At 40.2% G+C, this 7,661-nt stretch overlaps 1 long non-coding RNA gene across 1 annotated transcript; it reads right to left on the reverse strand.

The window, feature by feature from the left end:
- Positions 1-550: 550 nt before the first annotated feature.
- On the reverse strand, positions 551-5,148 carry LOC146762192 (uncharacterized). Its single transcript, XR_014943278.1, has 3 exons — positions 4,714-5,148; positions 4,436-4,610; positions 551-4,319 (listed from the first exon to the last, which is right to left on the reverse strand). It is a non-coding gene; the product is annotated as an uncharacterized LOC146762192 (long non-coding RNA).
- Positions 5,149-7,661: the final 2,513 nt, after the last annotated feature.

Raw genomic sequence — 7,661 nt, forward strand, 5'->3', positions numbered from 1 at the left:
AGAAAATCTAGAATAAATCATTGAGGTGGAGGGCAAACTTTACCCACAAGAGAATCTCTTGTATAATAGCACCCCTGAGGAAGTGAGGGTGTTATTTTCTGAAATTCTGAACATAAGCTTATGACTGCGGCGCACACTAGAGAGAAATCCCCTGCTGGCAAGGAACTGGACCATTTAATCATCCTTTTCTGTCTCCAAAGCTTCTGATTCTGTGTAGATCACTGGGGCCTTAAAAAGCTACAGGGATTTTGACAATACTTTCCATTACTCTGTAATCAACCAATAGTGAGAAAATATTTGGGGAGCTGCTCCATCAGTCCATGCAGTTTCCCAGATCAGGCCAGACTAAACAACTTGTCACCATCATACATGGCAAATACAAGACCAGAAGTGATTAATACTGTGTAACATCTAGCTGTGCTTTCCATACTGATCTGCCATAAAGAGCTATGCTTGTCATTAACAAATACATCATTCATTAATGAGGAAAATTCAAGAAAAAAAAATTTAAAAAAATGAAAACAATCAAAACTGATGAGGTAGAGGAATAACATTTTTCCAAGCCTTCTTTCCAATGCATTGACCCAACAATCTCCAGGTTCTGGTTTGCACCCAGCTAGCCAAGTGCAGCAGGTTTGCTCAACAAACAAGCTTGTCTACCCACTGCATGTGGGTTTTGCTTATGAATCACTTCTGATGCTGTTCCAGGACTTTTCTGTGCATTTTCAAAACATTCCAAGACTGGGATGGACATTGGACAGAAAAATTGTCCTGGTAGAAGAGTTGTATTTTTGTATGAAATTGCTTCAGGACTTATTAGTCTGAGGAAACAGCACATATGGTGCATTTCTGAGCATTAATTTATTACCGTCTAGGCAGTTTTCACATAATTTATATTTCAGTCTTGGGATTTCCCTGACAAGCTTCTCCAAATCATTTCTAGCTGTTATCATCCTGTCAGATTTAATGACTCTGGCCTCTCCGACAGCTTTATCCTTAATTTGAAATAAATGCTTTCCTGATGCTCACAGTGTGTTGCTAATGGTGTGGGAGCTCAGTGTTTTTAGTCGAGTTTGTCTTTTATCCCTCAGAGGCTAATCAAATCTGACCGCTGAAGACCACAGGCAGAATGGATTCCGCTGGCTCCACCAGAAGTTGGGCCAGATGCGACTGCAATGGTCATTGATGCAGATGTGAAGGGGGATAAATCTCAAAGGAAGCCACTCCTACTATATAGCTAAAGACAGAGAAATTATTTGAGAGACGTAATATTTTTGCCAGAGGTTGTAGGAAAGGGGAAGTATCAGGGCTCTCTGGACATCAGCATTGGTCCAAATGAACAACATGAAGCCAGAGAATATAAAGTTTTTCTTACTAAAACTGTCTTCACTCTGCACAACCAAATAATCTGGTTTAAGAATAGAAAAAAAAATCACAGTACCACAGCGTGTATAATGAGCCCCTGTATGACAACCACAGGGATTTACTCCAGATGCACAGAAGTATGACGTTTCTTTACTCAGTTTTTGCAAGAAACAATATCCTTGACTCATGAAAAATCTTTTGTCAGGCCTTCCTGATTCCCTCTATTCCTGCACTGTGGGACAAAACCTGCTCCAAGTACATTTTTGAGCTACAAGTCCCTCATCAGAGAAACATCAAATCATAAAACCATGGGATCTCTAAAGTTGGAAGAGACCACTAATATCATCTAGTCCAACTGATGACCCATCACCATCATGCCCACTAACCCACGTCCCTCAGTGTCACATGTACTCTCCTTTCAAAAACCTCCAAGGATGGTGACTCCACCACCTCCTGGGCTCTATCCGGTACTTCATGTAGCGAGACTGGGTCCAACTGAATGCCACAACAAGATGAACTGTCTTCTCTGGGAAGTTCTCATCTGTGCGTATCTGGTCCTCAGGATTTGGCTGTGCCAGGCTGGAAATCTCTGAACCACAGGCCCTAAGGAATGACTGTGATAGAAGAATGACTGTGATAGAAAGAGGGTACTTTGGCTGAGTGAGTGTCCTCTTTTTTTTTTTTTTTCCTCTGTTTGAGTGTCCTCAAACATCTGTGATGACAGAATCTCCTCCAAGGTCTGGCTCCAAACACTTAGTCCTCTCCGCTGACATGGAGCCTGGATTGGTAAATTGGTCACCTAACCCAGATTGGTCAAACTTAGGTGCTTGAAGTTAGGTGATTTGAATTTCTCTCTTCCCACTGTGCCTCTACTACAAGCATCTTTCTGATCCCAGGGATTTTGAGGTTCTTGGCCAAACAGCTGGGAAAAAAAAAAAAAAAAAAAAGGATTTACATCAAGAAAATTATATTCCAGGTGACATATCTCGTTTGAAGCATTGGCAGCATGTTCCAGTACTGACAGAAGACAACAGTTTCCAACCTGGAACTCTGGAAGTAGTAATTCTCTTCCCCAGTATTGTGCAAGCTACAAAAAGATGTACGTGTTCTGTGAAAGTGAGGGCAGAAAAGCAAGACAATCAAAGAAGCATTTTTCCTATGGCCAGGTTTGATCCTACTTTATTCATCTTGAACTTTTGCACCCACTTAATGTAACCCAAATATATTCAGAACAAGACAGTGCAAGACAACAAGCAGGGTCAGAATCACAAAATGTGAAGCTGAGAAGGGATTCCCATCTCTAACATGGTAAGTATTTCAATGAACATCATTTTTCATAATCACTGTTACATTCTCTGATTTTTTAAATCTCTTTCTACAGATTAACCCAGAGGGAAGAGGGGAGTGGGGGAAGTGCCTCTCAAAAGGTCACAAAGACAAATAGTATTCGATATTGTAGAATGTGGAGTCATTGCATTCCTTTTTCAGTAACACCGGAACCACATCAGAAATCTTGCAAATACCATTTAAGATAACAGGAAATTATTTACCTTGCATAGGACCACACCATCCTATTGAGGGAACTCTCAACCTAGCTAAAATTGTACAACATGGTGCCTATAAGCAATACTATATAAACCAAACATCCTTTAACGTGCCAGTACTAATGTTACTACTGCTAGCATTACATTAGTCTGTGTAAAGGCTGTGTGAAAGTTTAGATACCCGGTATTCTGGTGACCCTTTGTTATCATTACTTTTCTTCTTTCTGGAAATGAATATTAATGAAATAACTAATTCCCAAGGCACAACAAATATGAGATATGGGGAAAAAAATCCATGTTTACCTCATTTACTTTCACTTCGCCTCCAATTCAGCATTCCGACTGGAAAGGGCATTTGTTCCAGAAAGCAGTCTGGTATGAAACCTATTCATCCCATAGACTATGACTGGAGAATGCTGGTATCTATCAGAGGTGCTGAAGTTACATTCTTCTTTATCAGTTCATCTCTGAATATAGAAGACATCACTACAGGTGTAGTTCCTGCTTGGTGGCAGCAGCAGCCTTTGCTTTGCTGATGCTGTCACCAGTACTTTCCGCCATCACTATTACAGAAGGAAGTAATTTATGTAGAGTAGTGTGAATGCGGTGCAAACCCTTTCTTAAAATAATTTCTGAATTGGAATTTCATTTATTTCATCAACAGCAGAAATACAGAGGAATCGTAGTATTTTCCAACCATCAGTAGTGCAGAAACACAGGAAATAAAACCCAATTACTTTTTTTGAAATAAAAGGCATAAACATTCACAAACACCCCCCTCCCCCCACCTTTTGGCCAACAACCACACCCAGTGCAACCTGGAGTTCATCCTGTATGCATTTGTTTAAACAACTAAAGAACAATGGAACATTTCTGGATGTTCCTGCAATTGCCTTCTATCCATCAGCTCTGGCAGCTGCTTGGCAACTCTTCCCTTGGCCTCCAAAATAAATCCACCCTCTGAAAAAAAAACAACACAAAATCTAACCACAGCAAACCACTGAAGCCAGCCTGCTGGTCTACAAAATGATTGATTTTGAGTGTATGAAAACCAAAGCCGGTGCGCTGATAACATGAAGCAAACAGGGAGCAGTGTGTTGAACAGCTCGGAACAAACTGTTCCTGCTCTGCAAGCCAGGCTGATACTCTCACCATGCACTGGGTTTTCCAAGGAATGAGAAATGAGCACCCTAGGCAAGTTCAAAAAGCTTTAGAGATCTTCCTTATCCATCTCCTCATCCGCAAGGTTGTGGGGAGAAATCCTTTGATAAACATATGGTAAAGCTCTTCATGTGGCTCCAGTTTGAGATCAATGTCTTAAGAGTTTGATGAAATTGAAGGGCTTCCATGACTGAGACATCCCTGAACATTCCTTCCCTTATTCCTCAGATGAAACAGGAACATTTCATGCTGTAAGGTACAGAGTAAGACAGGAAGGCTGAGATGAAAATGCTGCTTTTGAAACTCAGTTAAGAAGCCTTTGTGTTATCTCAAGCAGATGTTACTGAACTCACCAGAGGACTTACCAGCTTGAATATTCTGGTTTGTGTTAGGCAAGCCTTGAAGCCATGTGATTAAACACAGGGTTGCTTTTTTTAACTTTGAAAACCACATACCCTTGCAACTTAGAATCATAGAACGGCTTGGGTTGGAAGGGACCCCAAGGATCATCAAGTTCCAGCAACTTCCTCCTCTTCAATTCTGGAATTCATGCAGCAATAACATTTTATATCATTTTTTCAGAAAAGAGTTTGCAGAGAAAAGTTTAAAAGCATCAACAGAAGATTATTCCCCTTCTGCTTACCATTTTTCAAGTCAGTAGTACAATATGGAGGCATCCACCACATGCCTTGTCAGTTGCATGCACTGCTAGCCCGCATACCTCCCATAGACACTTTTAGCTCACATTCATCCTGCAGATTCTGGTCAAGCCCAGTTGTAGCCAAGGAAAACTTAATTAATCTTGTCTTCAGTCAGGGAAACAATTTAAAGTATTTAAAAATGCTCCTTGAGGACCAAAAAAAGAAAAAAGTCAAATATGCTTCATTAACAGAATTCATTACTTCATTCCAAAAGCCACTGCTGAGGTTTCTTCTGTTTGGTTGTGCATCCATAATTTCCAAAAAGTAAAGAAATCAGTATTGAATCACTGTTGTTTTTATCTCAAGGGTTGGATTTCTTGTCCCCTCTGATTTTTTCCCAACAGTTCTCATGATGTTTCCAGGTGGTCTTTTTTTCCCCCCTTTCATATGTATGGCAAAGTGTCCTGAGGAATCCCAAAAGATAGAGATTGAAAGTGGCACCTGTTGATTGGTTTTAACAAATACACCACATTCACAGCATATTTCTGATTACATTAGAGACATGCATGAAGGTGGTACATCTTGGGTCTCTCTGAAACGTTGAGTTTCTTTTGCCTCCATTTTTTTAGTAGGATCCCAAGATCATGCACCATCGCAAATAGCTTCCATCATGCACCTGTGTTTACTTAACTTCAGAACCAAGTTGTTGCTGGATGTTGCTGGATAAGGTATTATCCTCTAAAGGCTGGTTAAACTCTGCTCTCCTTAGAAAAACACTGCAGTGAAATTGTTAAAGCTGTGTTCTGAATACATTTCACCACATACTCAAGGCAATCTCAGTGGGTGGCTCATAGTTCATTAAACTATCACACATCCAATGCTCCTGCAGCCTGAAAGATCTTCCAAGGAATACAAACCAGTGCGGCAGGAGCAAGAAAGCTGTCAGAGAGCTCAACGTGTCTATAGACATGGCTGTCAGGACCCAAGCATGACCATTCTCTTTCCCAAAAGCAAGAGGATGACCTGAGAAAAGTGCTTGCATTGAGAACACTAAGCAGCAGTTGTGCTAGGGCCAGAGACCAGTGGTTCAAAGCAACCATAAAAATGCCCAAGGACTGTTACTAAGATTTAGAGATGCCATAGGGAATCCAATCATGGGTCATAATTTAGTTTTTCCTATCTAGATGATAACAGCAGTCTGCCTATTCTTTGCTCTAAACCTCAAAACCACAACAATCATCACATTAAATGACCAAATACAGAGACCAAAAGACAGCTTCCTACAGCCTTCAAGGAGAAAATATTACCTGCTGGTCTGTCTTGGCATTTTGAAATGCAAAAATCTATGGAAACTGCATCCTAAGCAAAATGTGAAACCAGCTGTGGGAGGCTGTGTGCAGGGTTTGACTTTCCCCTAAATGTACAGCTAAGGGAATCCTCTGTTTCTTTATACCAGGCAGTGCTGTCGTACTGACTCTCGCCTTCCATGCTGAGCAAACTGTCCCTTTAGAAAATAGATGAGAAATTTTTCCCTTTGAAATTCCTAAACAGCTTTAAATTTTAAAGCACAAAACATCAAGACCATTAGCATAGTAGCTGCAAAATGCTCTCCCATTTAAATCTGAATTTCATTTGAATGTTGTCGACTTTTTCTTTCCTGTTAAGATCCACGTTCTGTTATCCATCACAACACAAATATGGTGGCACTGAGACACACGCTGAATCCCGCACTCCTTTACTCTGCCCACATCTGAATTCTTTGTTGTTCAGGTAAGTACAGAAGGATATAAAGGTCACTCAAGCCAAGTAGGAGGGAAACATTAAGACATCCTCATGGCTGTGAGGTCCAGGCTTCAGAATCCTTTGGGTTTCTGTGTTCATTCACCTCCTTCATTACTTCATGGCCATGATTCACTTCCTTTTCCTTCTTCAGTGTTCTCTAATTTCAGGCATGCTTTTATTAATTCATAACACTTCCTCAGATTTTATTGCTTTTCTATGTTTTTCATGTTACTTTTTTCAAAAAATAATTTCTGTCAAAATCAATATTTTTAAATAGCAGAAAATGCCATCCTGGCTGCGTACGAATCTGCTCAAGTTCTAAAGACCATTACTTAGTCATTTTGGTAAAATAACTTGAAAAAAGATGTATCAATACAGTTTTGTCAGGTGCCATCTGCCTTTTTTCATTTGCTTGCTCTGGGAGTGGTTTTTCTCTTCTAATTGTTTTTGTTTCTGCAAATAAACCAGATGATCTTAGAGGCCTTTTCTGAACTTAATGATTCTAGGATTCAATGATGGATGTTTTAAAAATGAAAATATAAAAGAAGCCTATGAAATGGTAAGATGAAAAAACCAATGATAAAGGATGTACACATCCTGTGCCACTGATCTCATTTAGATGCAATATCATTGGTTTTGTTTTTTCCTTTGTGATATCTGTGTCCAAACCATGAAAACATCGAACATGGAGAGAAAGTCCAACCTTACCTCAAGCAAAGTTTTCTCTTTGTGAGAAGGCAAAAAACATGCATCTATTTCTACCACAACCTGAAACAAGCTCCAGGTATGCTTTGTGCAAGTAACTGCCATGACCCCATATGTAACACTGCTTTTGAGTTCAGTTTCAACTTATTTGCTGCAATAAGGGTTTTATGAACTTAAGGAAGATGTTTGTTCCCATACACTCATGGCAGGGGTTGGAACCTTTCAGGTCCGTTCCAACCCAACCATACAGTGAATCTATGATTCTGGGGTCCTTACAATCAGAATTTCATGGTGAGAACTAAAGCTATACATGACTGTAGCATTAGAAAGGTGAGATTTGGGATTTCTAAAATCTGATGCTTTATCCTCACACAGTGAGGCACTGCACAGTCTGCCAAGTGAGGTGGTTGTGCCTCATCCCTGCAGACACCCACAGTCAGGAGACAGGCTCTAAGCACTGATG

This window comes from Coturnix japonica, chromosome 2, assembly GCF_054131305.1.
Source record: "Coturnix japonica strain WE chromosome 2, WE-NBRP24, whole genome shotgun sequence".
Lineage (NCBI taxonomy): Eukaryota > Metazoa > Chordata > Aves > Galliformes > Phasianidae > Coturnix > Coturnix japonica.